The following is a 14,570-nucleotide window of genomic DNA, read 5'->3' on the forward strand; positions in this document are numbered from 1 at the left end:
CAGCTACAGTGATTTATTTTCATCTCTTTCTCTCTCTCTCGCTATATATATATATATATATATATATATATATATATATATATATATATATATATATATATATATATATATATATATATATATATATATCACTCAATTCTCAGTCGGGATAATCGCTGTTTAAGCTCAAAAGGGAAACTGATAATTTCGCCAAATAGGGATATATTTTGTTTTTATTAGGATACATTAATGGAAAGGGAATTCGTATATGGTCAAACTTGTTCTGTGCCATTTAATATATCGTTTACTATCATAAGATAACAAAATTGTATCTAAAGTAGGTTAAGCAAGTTCTGGTTGGGTTAGCTTAGGTTAGGCTGGGTTTTGTACGAAACTTCATTTTTATGTATTATGATTATCTACATGAGCTTCTATAGCTAGTCAGAAGTTTAAAAAATAGTACCTAGAAGTTTTCAAAAGCGTGTCACGTTAAGTAGAGATAATCGCCTATTAAGCCTTAGGAAGCAACTGAAGTTTTTACCAAGTAGGGATAACTTTTCGTTTATAGCCAGTCAGAAGTTTCAATAAAAGATGAACACAGAGGCTATAATCGCTAATCAGCAATTATCACTATTCAGTGTGTGTATGTGTGTGTGCGTAGGAAGAATAACAATACCAAGGGTATGGATAAACTGTTATATATTTGTTTGGTAATGTTTAGACAACATTTCTCGCCATATCAGACCTAAAATAAACTAAAATACAATAGCATCAATGTTAAAAAATACACATTAGGAAATATGAATAATATCAGTAGTGGGAACATTACTATAAATGAGAGAAAATACTGACACAACACTGAAACATAGAATTATTAATTGCTAAAACTCTTACATTTAACAAATCAGAACAAAGTGACATGGAGTAGCAGAAATTGAGACCCTAACACTAGAGACGAATAATTATACAAAGTTAAGCAAATATGTTTAATACGTAAATAGGATGGTGGACAACAGTGGACTTGAATTTCACTGAATGTCTCGTGACAAGCAGAATCATTTGACAGTAGGAGTCAGCAGCTGTGTTAATTATACATGTCATTGTCACACATAAAATCATAATACAGTACACGATATTTTATATAAGGAAATTAATAGAAACGTGTTATAAAATAATTTTGTAAGTATCTATTAAGTGTTTGGTGTACAACTTTTCGTATTTCGAACATTCGGAATTATTCTGAATATTTCAAAGATTGACGTAAAATTCCGAATACGTCAATGATGTTCATTTTTTTCCTAGCTAGCTGAAGAAATTCCGCAAAACGGCAGCGTTTTACAGATTGATCCCGGAGTAGTTCTAGGATCGAGCCACTGATGTTCAGGAAGAGAATCACTTCAGGAGCTTAGACAATAACCACACTGCAGAAGACATCAGAGCAAATCCTGCAAGTGATCTTATGAAATGCCTTTTATGTCCCTCATGGTGTGTCTTTTCTGTTACGATTTGGTCCGTATTAGTCGAGGCATCTGTATACGATTTGTTTTTTGGGGACATTTCGGAGGTACGAGAAATAATAGGGTTTTTTTTCCTCTTGCAAATTGTCCTTCAACTTCTCTTATTTTGTAACCACAGTTTGTAAGTTCTTGGCGGAAGGCGGAGACTGTATCATCTCTAGGGTAGATATAACCGTATCCATGCTTGGACTCTGTGAAGGCTCCCAGTTCACCATACACAAACACATATTCAAAGCGGGGCGACAACTCTTAGATGGTGCCCCTTTTAATAAATTTTTGGAACATATCCCTCATTATGTATCCAAATGAATAGATATCGCCGGCTGGAGTTATTTGTTGACCGTCAAATGTTTCCGGGGCAAAATATAAGAAATTCTGGCGTAAGTAACTATCCGGGAAGTTAATATTGTCCCCAAATTTCCTCCATTAACCAAAATCGATTATATTAGTTTGTATCTCAGTCGTACCATCTTCTTTTTGATTCTCAACATTAAGCACATTATCATCTTTTATGTCGTTATGGCGAATTATGTATCTGTTATATGTTCTTCGTGGTAGAAATAAACGCTGGTATCCAGAAATTCAACCCACGGTCATTCTCCAAAAAAATGACGAAAGTTTGTGACCCGCAGTAGGACATGACAATTGCCGGCCAGGTGGGACAGGAATAGTAGACCACAGGAGCCCCGCCATCACCGCCTAACAACCAAAGTCCGTACACTTCTTCTTCAAACACCCATGTAAGTTCTTGGTGAACACCCAACTTTAGGACAGCCTGTTTATCTTTTTACTCCACTAAGTACTCGGAGGCACACACACCTTTGCCTAAATACTTGACCACCTTAGTTACACCATGGATATTTTCTGGTTTGGGTTTACCGTAATCCCAGCTAGAATAATTAGAAGACATAATTATTTTCTTATGAGTTTAAAATTACAAACTTAATGAGGGATAGTTTGAAATTACAATCCGAGTGGGTAAGAGTTTTAACTAGTGATGATGATTCGTGTATGCTTCTAGTGTTGTAGTGATGAGTTTAATGGGGGTGGTGGTGGTAGTTATAGTGTTGTAGTGATGATGGTTATAGTGATGTAGTAATGATGTTGATGATGGTTATAGTGTTGTAGTGATGAGGTTAATGGGGGTGATGGTAGTTATAGTGTTGTAGTGATGATGGTTATAGTGATGTAGTAATGATGTGATGATGATGGTTTTAGTGTTGCAGTGATGATGGGTGAAACTATGGGCAAGTTTCTTTACGCCATTTGCCTCTTTCTACCACATCAGTAATTGGGGAACAGGATGTTAAACGATTTGCGGATCGTGTTCCGGGGTAATTGTTAGCCTGTGCAGTTGGCGAGTTGTCCGGTTTTCTCGAACTATTCCTTGACAATGGGTCATGCAACTCGTTAACTTAGGGTGTGGTTGTTGTGTTGGCGACAGCTTCTACACCTTAAACAAATTCACGCCTAGGTGGCCCTTGGGCCGGCCATCCTCGTTCCCATCACTGAAAATTAAAACCGAGGCTGTTAACTCCAGGTTCAAATGGACTCTTATTTTCTACATATCAGAAGTCGTGACAATTAAAGACTCTCACGGTGGATGTTTTTATAAGGAAGTATTTCAAGGTTAGGTTACATTTTTTATACAACCTTTGAAACGTGACAATTTAATAAGGAATCTGGTAATGTGTAGAAACATAATGGGATCAGTACAGGGGTTCACAAGCGTCCTGATATTAATTTTTGGGCCGTTGACACAGTATGAGGCTTACACACACACACACACACACAGTATCGGGCCCCCTGTTAACCCCTGAAGTTATCTCATAAAAGAACACCAATTCCCTACTTCTATTTTCGAATTTTGATTAATTATTATTTTTTTCTATAGTCGATTTAGTCGCTTACATACCCATGTTTTCTTTTCTGTAGATTTCTTTTCGTTGAATATTTCTCTTTAACTGGAGATGTACAGTGCAGTATGACGGCATCCAACTGCTGGTTGCCTATAATGACTTGTACAACAGTGTCGACCAATATGTCCTCAATATTACTCTTAGACTCTGCTTTAACTACATAATTATGTATCGCTTAAGTCTGTCTCTCGTCTAGGAGATGAGGGCCTTATATATAATGTATATACACAGCCGTTGGCATATACCTCAGCGTCCAACTTGGGTAAAATATTAAATCCAGCTAGACTATCCTGAGTGACTCCCGGTTCAGTAATGAAGTCACATCTTACCTCAACTTACCGCATGCAGACTTTTGGATTTGTTCATTGCCCGCCTTCTGCCTGACTGATGGAAGTATTCCGCGAGTAAGGGAGGTTTTTCAGTTGTGTGAGGATTAACGTAGCTACTGGGCCGTTATTTGTTACCCTTGTTATTTATATAAATTTTGGTTGATATTATAACAAATACTTGAGCCTTGTTGACCCTTCCGCTCCTTCTGTTTTATTATTATTATTATTATTATTATTATTATTATTATTATTATTATTATTATTATTATTATTATTATTATTATTATTATTATTATTATTATTATTATTATTATTATTATTATTATTATTATTATTATTATTTGAAACTGTATTATTTTTATCAATTTCATTATTATTATCATCCTATATACGATGATCTTGTTACTGCAATAGGTCTCATATTGCATCACGTACTCAATATCCACGATAGCCAAACACATCATTCGTAGGTTATCATCATGCCGCTCCGTGATCCGTGTGCAGATGATTGCAACATGATAACAACTCCTTCTGTAACATTGGCAACAGAGCCCAGGGCATCACAGCGCGACAACCTCTAGCCCCACAGACACACACAGGAGACGTCGCCCGACATGTACCGTCCACTAACATGATAACAATAACATAAATTTCAATCTTTTTTTTTTTTTCGTCTGGGTTGCTTAAGGTGTATTTCCCAGCAGGATGGACAGACAGGCAGCTGAGGCCATCTTGTTTCGCTGTATCGTCATCCACCGTTGAAGATCTTTTGTGTTTTTTGTCCGAAGTTGCAAGGGATTTGAACTCTATTTTGTCCATGGTAGTGGGTTTTTGGCCTCTTATTTTGTCCGGTGTTAAAAGGGTCTTGGGCTCTTTATTTTGTCCAGAGTTAAGTTTTTAGTAGTTTATTTTTTTCTAGGATTTACAATAGTTCTTTTGTTCTTTTGTTCTTAGTGTCATATATTTTTGGGGCCAGCTTGTAAAATATCTCAAGTAGTTTTAGTTCCGTGTCAAAAGTTTATAGATATTTTTCTTGTGTCAAAAGATTAAATTGTTCCAAGTGTCAAGATAATGAGTTTTTCTATCCAATCTGTCAAAATTCTTCAGTATTTTCTCCAATGCGTAAATTCTCTTAGCATTTTCATCATGGTTTTAGACGAATCAAGTATTTCGGCAATATTTTTCATAGTTTAATATTTCCAAAGTTTTTGTTCATTTTGTCAAAGATTTTTTTATAGTTTTTGGGTGTGGTGTTGGGGCACCGTGGGCTGGGTGTGGTGTCGGGGCATCGTGGGCTGGGTGTGGTGTTGGGGGCATCGTGGGCTGGGTGTGTTGGGGCATCGTGGGCTGGGTGTGGTGTTGGGGCATCTGTGGGCTGGGTGTGGTGTTGGGGCACCGTGGGCAGGGTGTGGTGTCGGGGCACCGTGGGCTGGGTGTGGTGTTGGGGCACTGGGGGCTGGGTGTGGTGTTGGGGCACCGTGGGCTGGGTGTGGTGTTGGGGCACCGTGGGCTGGGTGTGGTGTTGGTGCACCGTGGGCTGGGTGGTGTTGTGTTGGGGCATCGTGGGCTGGGTGTGGTGTTGGGGCATCGCGGGCTGGGTGTGGTGTTGGGGCATCGTGGGCTGGGTGTGGTGTTGTGCTGGGGTGTTGGGGCACTTCATCTCCTGTATTCGGTTAAAAAAATCATGATAAACATCAACAATAAGGGCCTGACCAGAAAACTTTCAGCATAACATAATATGGATGGATATCTCATCACTCCTCTTCTATACTCAACACCCTTCAAGGAGGTCTCACACTAGTGTTTTTTCGGGCAACTTCATCCAATAACTCATTCTCGACAGCAGATTGAGGACAGTTGCCAGTATAATCCGACAGAATCGGAGTTCCAACCATATTTTTAAACTTAATCTTGTATTTTCGTAAGCAAAATAGCCTCCTCTGCCTCCTCATCCTCTCAGCGTACAATAATTCGCTCGTAGCAGCAAGCATCACTGGGTCTCCGGCGTCCATCTTGGTTGTTTTGAACTGCGATGATGACGAAATCAGCAACAGCGTCATGGCTTCGGCTAATGTGACAACGATGCTATCAATTACGCCGAAATGATGATGTTGATATGAATTGCCAGATGAAAGTTGCCGGAAATAGTGTTCGTGAGATAACGCCTTCTCAGTTAGTGTTCTGACGAGCTACATTCGATACTGTCGCCACCACTCACCTCTCAATAGGCTCACGAGGGCACCTTGCAGAAAGACACTCTTCCCACTAAATGTATTAATCTTAGACCAGCACTGTGTGGAACTCATTACCTCAGTGTTGTCCTTGTGTTATATATCCTTCATCAGCATGTAACCGTCAGCAGGTCACCGTCAGCAGGTCACCGTCAGCAGGTCACCGTCAGCAGGCCTCAGTCCGCAGGTCAGCAGGTTGTTAGTGTTTTGGGTGTAGGTCGCCGTCAGCAGGCTGTTAGTGTCATGGCTGTAGCTGGTCGTCAGCAGGTCGCCGTCAGCAGGTCAGCAAGCTGTTAGTGTCATGGCTGTAGCTGTTCGTCAGCTGGTCTGCAGGCTGTTAATGTCATGGATATAGGTCCGTCAGCAAGTCGCCGACAGCAGGTGTGCAGGCTGTTAGTGTCATGACTGCAGTCGGGGTGGAGGTGTTGCTGGTTTATGACTGCCACTTAACTTATGCAAATTGACACATGGCATTGAAATTATGGTGTCTGTTTTTTTGTGAGTGTGTGTGTGTGTGTGTGTGTGTGTGTGTGTGTGTGTATTTTTTGTGTGGATGCGTGCACAGACACTTCAGAAAGGCAAGTGGGTAAACTCCTCAAGTGGGCAGGTGGGTAAACTCCTAATGTGGGTGGGTAGATTCCTTAGGTTGGTAGACTCCTCAGCTGGATAGGTGGGTAGACTCCTCAGGTGGGCAGGTGGGTGGACTCCTCAGCTAGGTAGGTTGGTAGACTCCTCAGGTGGGCAGGTGGGTAGACTCCTCAGCTGGGTAGGTTGGTAGACTCCTTAGCTGGGTAGGTGGGTAGACTCCTCAGGTGGGTAGGTGGGTAGACTCCCATGGGTGGGCAGATTATTAGACTTCAGGTGGGCAGGCGGGTAGACCTCAGGTGGGCAGGTGGGTAGAATCCTCAGGTGGGTAGGTGGGTAGACAGGTCCCAGGCGGGTAGACTCCCAGGTGGGTAGGTGGGTAGAGGTGGGCAGGTAGACTCCTCAGGTGGGTGGGTGGGTAGACTCCTTGGGTGGGCAGATTATTAGACTTCAGGTGGGCAGGCGGGTAGACTCTTCAGGTGGGTAGGTGGGTAGACTCCTCAGATGGGTAGGTGGGTAGACTCCTCAGGTGGGCAGGTGGGTCGGTGGGGAGATTATTAGACTTCAGGTGGTCAGGCGGGGAGACTCCTCAGGTGGGTAGGTGGGTTGACTCCTCAGGTGGGCAGGTGGGTAGACTCCTCAGGTAGATAGATGGGTAGACTCCTCAAGTGGGTAAGTGGATGGACTCCTCAGGTGGGCAGGTGGATAGACTTCTCAGATGGATAGGTGGATAGGTAGATAGACTCCTTAGGTGGGCAGGTTAGTAGACTCCTCAGGTGGATAGGTGGGTAGACTCCTCAGGTGGATAGATTCTTCAAGTGGATAAGTGGGTAGACTCCTTAGGTGGGCAGGTGGGTTAGGTGGGCAGGTGGGTAGACTGGGTGGGCAGGTGGGTAGACTCAGGTGGGCAGGTGGGTAGACTCCTTAGGTGGGCAGGTGGGTAGACTCCTTAGGTGGGCAGGTTAGTAGACTCCTCAGGTGGGCAGGTGGGTAGACTCCTCAGGTGGGTAGGTGGGTAGACCTCAGGTGGGTGGTAGAGTCCTCAGGTGGGCAGGGTGGGGGTGGAGACTCCTCAGGTGGGCTCCTCAGGTGGGCAGGTGGGTAGGCTCCTCAGGTGGGTATAATTCTCAGGTGGGCAGGTGGGTATAATTCTCAGGTGGGCAAGTGGGTAGACTCCTCAGGTAGGTAAACTCCTCAAGTGGGTAGACTCCTCAAGTGGGTAAGTGGATAGACTCCTCAGGTGGGTAGATTTATCAGGTGGGTAGACTCCTCAGTTGGGAAGGTGGGTAAGTGGGTAGACTCCTTAGGTGAGTAGGTGGGTAGACTTCTCAGGTGGAAAGGTGGGTGGTAGGGGTGGTCGTCCAGGTGTCTCCCCCGTCATTACCTGGTGCCCGGGGGCGTGACGCAGTGACAGTGTGCAGGGAGGTGACACTACCCACCACCACCACCACCACCACCACCACCACTATTACCAACACCACCACTACTATCACTACCACAACCACCACTACTTCTGTTACCAACAGTAATACCAACACCACCATCACCGCCACCACTAAAACCAACACCGCCACTACTACCAAATCCACCATCACCACCACTACTACCATCACCAACACTACTACTACTACTACTTCTACTAACATCACCACGACCACAATAATCACCATTAATAATTCTAATACCACTACTACTTATATTACTAACACCACCACTACTATTACTATCACCATTAATAACACTTGTACTGCCATCACCGTGTACCATATCTACCACCATCATTACTATTGCCACCAGTACTACAACCATCGCTATTAACCCCATCCACTGGTGCATCACAACCACCAGCAATACTACCACCACTACCACCTATATCGCTTTTGCCCCTACCCACCACTACTACAACTATTGCCATCACAACCATTACCAGTACTACCACCATCACCCTCACTGACCATACGACGGTAGGGACGTGGACGGTGGTTGGGTTCTGGTGGGCTGGCCGAAAAGGGCAAATAATGAGGTGCACGTGGAAGGTAAGGTGGTGCGTGAGGCAGGTGTACGAGGCAATCCCATGATGCAAGCAGGAGGCAAGTGCACAAGGCTGGTGCACGAAGCAGGAAGGATGGTGCACAAGGCAGGAAGGATGATGCACGAAGCAGGTAGTGAGGTGCACGAGATAGGTACGAGGCAGATGGGGGTGCACTAGATAGGAAGAGTGATGCACGGGACATGTAGGGTGGTGCACGAGGCAGGTAAAATGCTGCACGAGGCAGGTAGGGAGGTGCACGGCGGCGGGCGGGCACGGGTCGGCCCCTTCACTGTAGCCGGGGTGCTGCAGGGGCCAGCAGACATCCTCCCCGTATTTTTACCTGGCGGTGTCCTCCTCCCCAATTTCCTCCGCGGATATTGGTCTCCGTTCGGCCTCCTCCCCTTCTGTGTCTTCCCTCCCCCTCCCGCCCTCTCCCCCCCTCCCCTGTCTGTATCTTCCCAGAACGGCCGCCTCGTAACCACGACCCCGACAATGCCGCCGCTCGCCCGCCTATCGCCGAAATGACAGGTGTCTTGCCATGCCCCGCACGCAACACACCTGCGCATCCATTTTCTATACGTCACCGATTGTCCACATTCATAACCAGTACTTGGGACTGAGTGTCATACACCTCTGACACTCTGCACTACCCGGGGCACCACCACTAGCACTCACGTGGGTTAATAAAGGGGAGGAAACAGAGCGGTCAGGACATCAAGGTTCCAGTGTCGCCCGCCAACGCGACACACACCAACTGGGCAACATCTCGTTTTCTATACCGCACTGCCACCGTCTCGCGGGTCCCACTCCGTCAGTCGCCTTGTGGGTGTCGTGGTGGTCGTGTCACCGGGCGCATTTCACCACCTCTTGCCTTCCCTCCTTCAGCAGTTACGGCGGTAGGATCCTCAGTACTGGTCGTGTGTGTCCCCGGCGGGGCGGCCAGACGTATCGATCGCCTTGAATTACTGCGTCTATTTGACTGGTGTTCAGTTAAAATTGAATGTGAGTGAAGGTTAGGGGCGATAAATCATATTGCGCGCGGCCTGCTCCCTGTACTCCCGACGGTCCTCTGCGTGTTGTGAGTTTACGACAGGGCAAGTTGTGTCGTGTCTAACCCAACGACAACTTGTGTTTCATCACTATGACTGATCCTGGTACTGTATGTCAACAGTTGTGTGTGACAGTCTAGCACGTGAGCCACGCCCGTCCTTTTGTTGATATGACTAATAGCTGGCAGGTTTTGCCGTCTCCGAAGCTCATAACACTGAGTGGATTTAGCCAGTTGTCGCACGCTCTTGACGCTAGAGGGATGTATCGTGTTGTGCGCTAGCGATTAAATCTCTAGTGTCTGGAGCTGTTGACATTGGGAAGATGTATCGTGTCGTAAGTTCAATACTAACATACTGATCTTCTGTATCGTAAGTTTTTGGCGTTAGAGGGACGAGTTGGTGTTGGCAACTCGCAAAACTGGACGGATCTAATGAGTTGTACGTTCCTAACATCGTATCACTTGGTATCCTACAGTTGTTCTTTGTCTGTGGATGTGTTACAGGTGACAATTGGCATATCTGATATTTTAAGTGTAAAAATCATTATTTAATGTATGCCAACTGATATTTTCATAAAGCAGAAATGATAATTAATCCACAATTATCACAGTGTTTCCGCAGATCTAGTAAATTAAGAGAGAGAAAATAGTTCGATGAAGGTGTGAACAATGAACCGAATTAATCCACAGCAGCACATCACAATGATGCGTAGTGAACACAAGTGAACAAACACGGGACTAGGCCTATATCCTAGCAGCAGGCTCGTCCTGCTCTAGGCCTACGTCTTGGGACACACTACTTGGCGTGTCTCGGAGGCCAAGTGGAAAATTATATTGCCTCCGAACACCCGAGGCTAGGGTTTCGAACTGGTGCCTCGAGCTGGTTCGCCGGGGTGTGAAGCTGGTTTAGTTCACTTGGGGTTTGATCAGCTTCTCCCTATGTTTTGCACTGGTTCACCCGGTATCTGAAGCTGTTGCCATCAGTGTTTAACAAGCTTCATTAAGTGTCTTGACCAGCTTCACTCAGTGTCTGGAGATTATTCTCCAGGTGGTTCGAACATCAACAACCAAGCTTTACGGGCTACATTACTGAGTGTCTGGGTGCTGGTCCACCTGGTGTTGGACCAGCTTCACCAGGTCTCGAACTACATCGTCAAGTCTCGGTAACTGGACACAGCCGTCGCCACCACAGGTAAACACAGTATTGTGTATTGTGAATTATATTTTTCATTCATTCAAGAGCGACTGCTCAGGTACAGATACGAGTACAGGTATACAGTAGATGAAAACACAGGTGCAGGTACAAGTACAGATACAGAGCAAGAACAGATAAAGGTAGAAAGACAAGTATAGTTACAAGTAGAGAGACATGTACAGGTTCAGAGACAAGTACAGATACAGAGACGACTACTGGTACAGATACAAGTACAGGTATAGATTAAAGAACAGGTATAGATACAAGTATAGGTATAGATACAAGTACAGGCATGGATCAGGAACAGGTACAGATACGAGTTCAGGTACAAAATCGAATACAGATACGAGAACAGGTACAAATACGAGTACAGATAAGAGAACAGTTACATGTATTTCAATATGATCAAATTTACACAAATAGTTACCGAGATTAATATACTACCTTACATTACATAACGACGGCAATGTCACACAGTATTTCGCAATCGTTGAACTCACCATAATGTCATTGAAAGTTTATTTAGCCAGAAAAATACAGTTACAGAGTGGACAATAATAACACTATTGACATGGCTGTGTGGAATTAAAGTTTAACAACCTTAGACCCTAACGTAACTTAAAAGGAGTTAAATCAAAACCTTCAGAGACTTTCCTATAGCATTAGAGAATTAACAACTAAACAACCTAAAAGCCACTATTGTAACATAGCTTTAGAGGGGTTAAAGCTAAACCTTCCAAGAATTTATCATAGAGGTAGCTTTAGAGAATTGAAAGCTGAACCTTCCAAGATTCTTCCATAGTTCTAGAGTAGTAAAAGGTTTATCACACCAACAGCTGAAGGATACATCAACTTCGCTTGGTTTCATTATAAGGTTTCTATACACGCTCTACCTGAGGTCATTAGAAAAAGTCTTAAATAACGTCGACTCTTCTGCTTCTCGGGAATATAACTTCTTCTTCTCATTTAATTGTGTCTAAGGATGAAATAACTATTAGATAGACATTTTTTAAGCTTTTAAGTCGAAGTTGACCACAACGACTCATCAAGCTGGAGGTCAGATTACTGTGAGTGTTAAGACGACCTGAAGTGCGAAGGTACTCCACTCACAACACACACTAACTTTCCTTTAACATTACAGAGATTTAGATTAACAATATTTCTTTATTTTAATACTGTCATCTAACTGTTGCTCGGTGAGGGTATCTGGTGAAGGTTGAATCTTGGTGCTTCTCTCTGCGTTATTTGTGTGACTTGGCGTACGTCAGCCACTCAGGTACATTCTTGCATGTACTGTACAGCTACAAGAAAAATTCTACATACAGCCACCTGAGAATCTTGATACAGGTATATTAAATTAGAGACGGATTCTGTACAAATTAGTGCAAACTCTGAACTTAGTAAATGCACAAATAAATTGTCACGCTGACATGAAGGTGAATGACAACAACTTTTTCATTATTCTACACAGAAGGCTGATGGGGGGAGCTTGTTAAATGGTCATTTGTGATTTAATATTTTATGTTGGACAACTTTAGGAACAGTTGTTTCATTACAGTGACTCAGGTTTAATGGAGTTTAGAGACATATTCATTGTATGGATGACGCTGTGTGTTTGTGTGTAGGTTCAGCAGGTTAAAGGGACGTGTTTGATCATATCTAGGTTAAGGCACCATCATAAACCATGGGTGTCTGTTTTAGTTAATTTATGTTTTATCACACATATGAGGTAAGGCGTCAACTGCTGTATACACTATAGGGTCAACATTCCATCACTATGTCTGTACTCTTAACTAAAACTTGTACGTGTGCTGTTGATTCTGGATGAACCTTATAAATATATTATTACTCAGTGAAGTTACTAGTAACATGAGAAACTTATTAACTACATTACATCAGTAGATTGAGGTAGAAGACAGCCAAGGCAACAATATTTTCCTGGTATAATTTTATATGTAAAATTGTAGGTATTATAATCCTATTTTTCTTATGTTTCCCTCGATGATGTTTGACAGTGGCGGTGTACATTTTTGTGATATATATTGTGGATACAGATAATGAAAAAGGTTCTGTAATAATTTCTGAATTTATTGAAAAGAGGAAATCCCTTTCAATTCGCATGTCACCAAAATCTAAAATAAATATTTATCGAATATTTACAAATTTTCACACTAATGCCAGGGAAACGGAAAGACTATTTTATACCATTACGAGGAGGAAATAGTTTTATTATTGAATGATACCAGTGATATTAAATAAGGTATTACATTACTTATAAGTTAGAGGCTTTTTGGTACCACTGCTGGGAAAGAAGTAAGATATGTACCACTTTAGCTCTGGGATGAGTAAGGAATACTTGACTGTAACTAAGGAAATACAATAGTTCACACTAGTATTGGGCTGACATCAGGAATTGTTAATATTTGCTAACGAAAGTAAGGAAAATAAATCATGTTTATGTTAGTAAAAGGGAAAAGGAAATACCTGGATCTGTTTACACAAGTAGCTACCAGAGATGATTACAAGATAAAATATTTTTTATAACAGTAGTACAATGCCATTTTTGTTAGACTAGGACAATGGAAAAGTAAGATTTATTTAAAGTACTAGTGAGAAAAATCTAATTTTCCCATTTTATTCTAAGTAAAGATTAAGAAATTTTTCACCCTAGAACTAAGGAAAATTATGACAATTTTCACAGTAGTACTAGATAGAAGATAAAGAATCGTTTTACAGGAATATCAAACTATAATTTATCCCACAAACACTATGGAGAAATACTGACTTTTTATGCTTGTCTTAGGGAAATATTGGGATTTTTTACACTAGTTTTGGTTACGAATATGAAAATTTCCATACTAATGTTATGGAAACACACTGAAAATTTTACATTAGTATTCCTGAAAAATATGAAATTTTCTACCTTAGTATTGGAATTTTTTTTCACGTCATATAATCTTGATGAGAACCAGGAAAATTTTCACACTAGAATTAGGGGAAAACATGAAAGTTTTAATATCAGTGTTGGTGGAAATTAGATAACTTTTCCTCAATAAAACAAATATTAAACATGATGATTTACCAGTGTGTTTTGGCCCGGCAGTATGTCTCTACCTATATATCTGTCTATTTCTGTCTGTCTCTCTGTCAATCTATCTGTATCTATCTATCTATTTACCTGTCTTTGTGTATCTATCTGTTTGTCTGTCTATCTACCCATCTATCTGTTTATCTATTACCTACCTGTCTATCTATTCAAGTACATATCTATCTGTCTATGTATCAATCTATCATTCAATCTACCCACCTGTCGATCTAAGTACTGTATATATCTATCTGTCTATCTCTTTGTTAATCAGCCTATCTATCGAGCTGTCTATTCATCTACGTTATTTTCAACCCTTGTAGGAATTATTTACATCATAATGTCACGTAGTTATAATTGTTGTAGTTATTGTTGTTGCTCTGGTTGCTGTTGTAGTTGTTTTTTGTTGTTGCAGTTATAATTGTTGGCGTTGTCATTGTAATTGTTGCGATTGTTGTTGTTGTTGTTGTTACGGTTCTTGTTTATAATCTTGTTGCAGATATTGTTGATGTTATTGTTTTTGTTGCTATTCCTGTCATTGTTGTTGTTGTTGGTCATTGGAGTGCAAGGTCAGAGGGTTCGGGGGGGGGGGGGCCCTCACTGTTTGTATGATTACTATCATACCTGAGGGTGGCTGAACCACCCCCACC

The 14,570-nt window shown here is 42.2% G+C and overlaps 1 protein-coding gene across 1 annotated transcript in view; it reads left to right on the forward strand.

Annotated features, from left to right (window-relative positions):
* Positions 1 to 9,357: 9,357 nt before the first annotated feature.
* The window catches only part of LOC121872964, an 80,190-nt gene continuing 74,977 nt past the window's right edge, over positions 9,358 to 14,570 (forward strand). The window contains exons 1-2 of the mRNA XM_042376113.1: positions 9,358 to 9,488; positions 10,252 to 10,832. The gene's annotated coding sequence lies outside the window, so the exon portion shown is untranslated. The remainder of the gene's footprint in view (positions 9,489 to 10,251; positions 10,833 to 14,570) is intronic.

The sequence above is a fragment of the Homarus americanus genome, unplaced genomic scaffold, assembly GCF_018991925.1.
Source record: "Homarus americanus isolate GMGI-L3 unplaced genomic scaffold, GMGI_Hamer_2.0 scaffold11022, whole genome shotgun sequence".
Taxonomy (NCBI): domain Eukaryota; kingdom Metazoa; phylum Arthropoda; class Malacostraca; order Decapoda; family Nephropidae; genus Homarus; species Homarus americanus.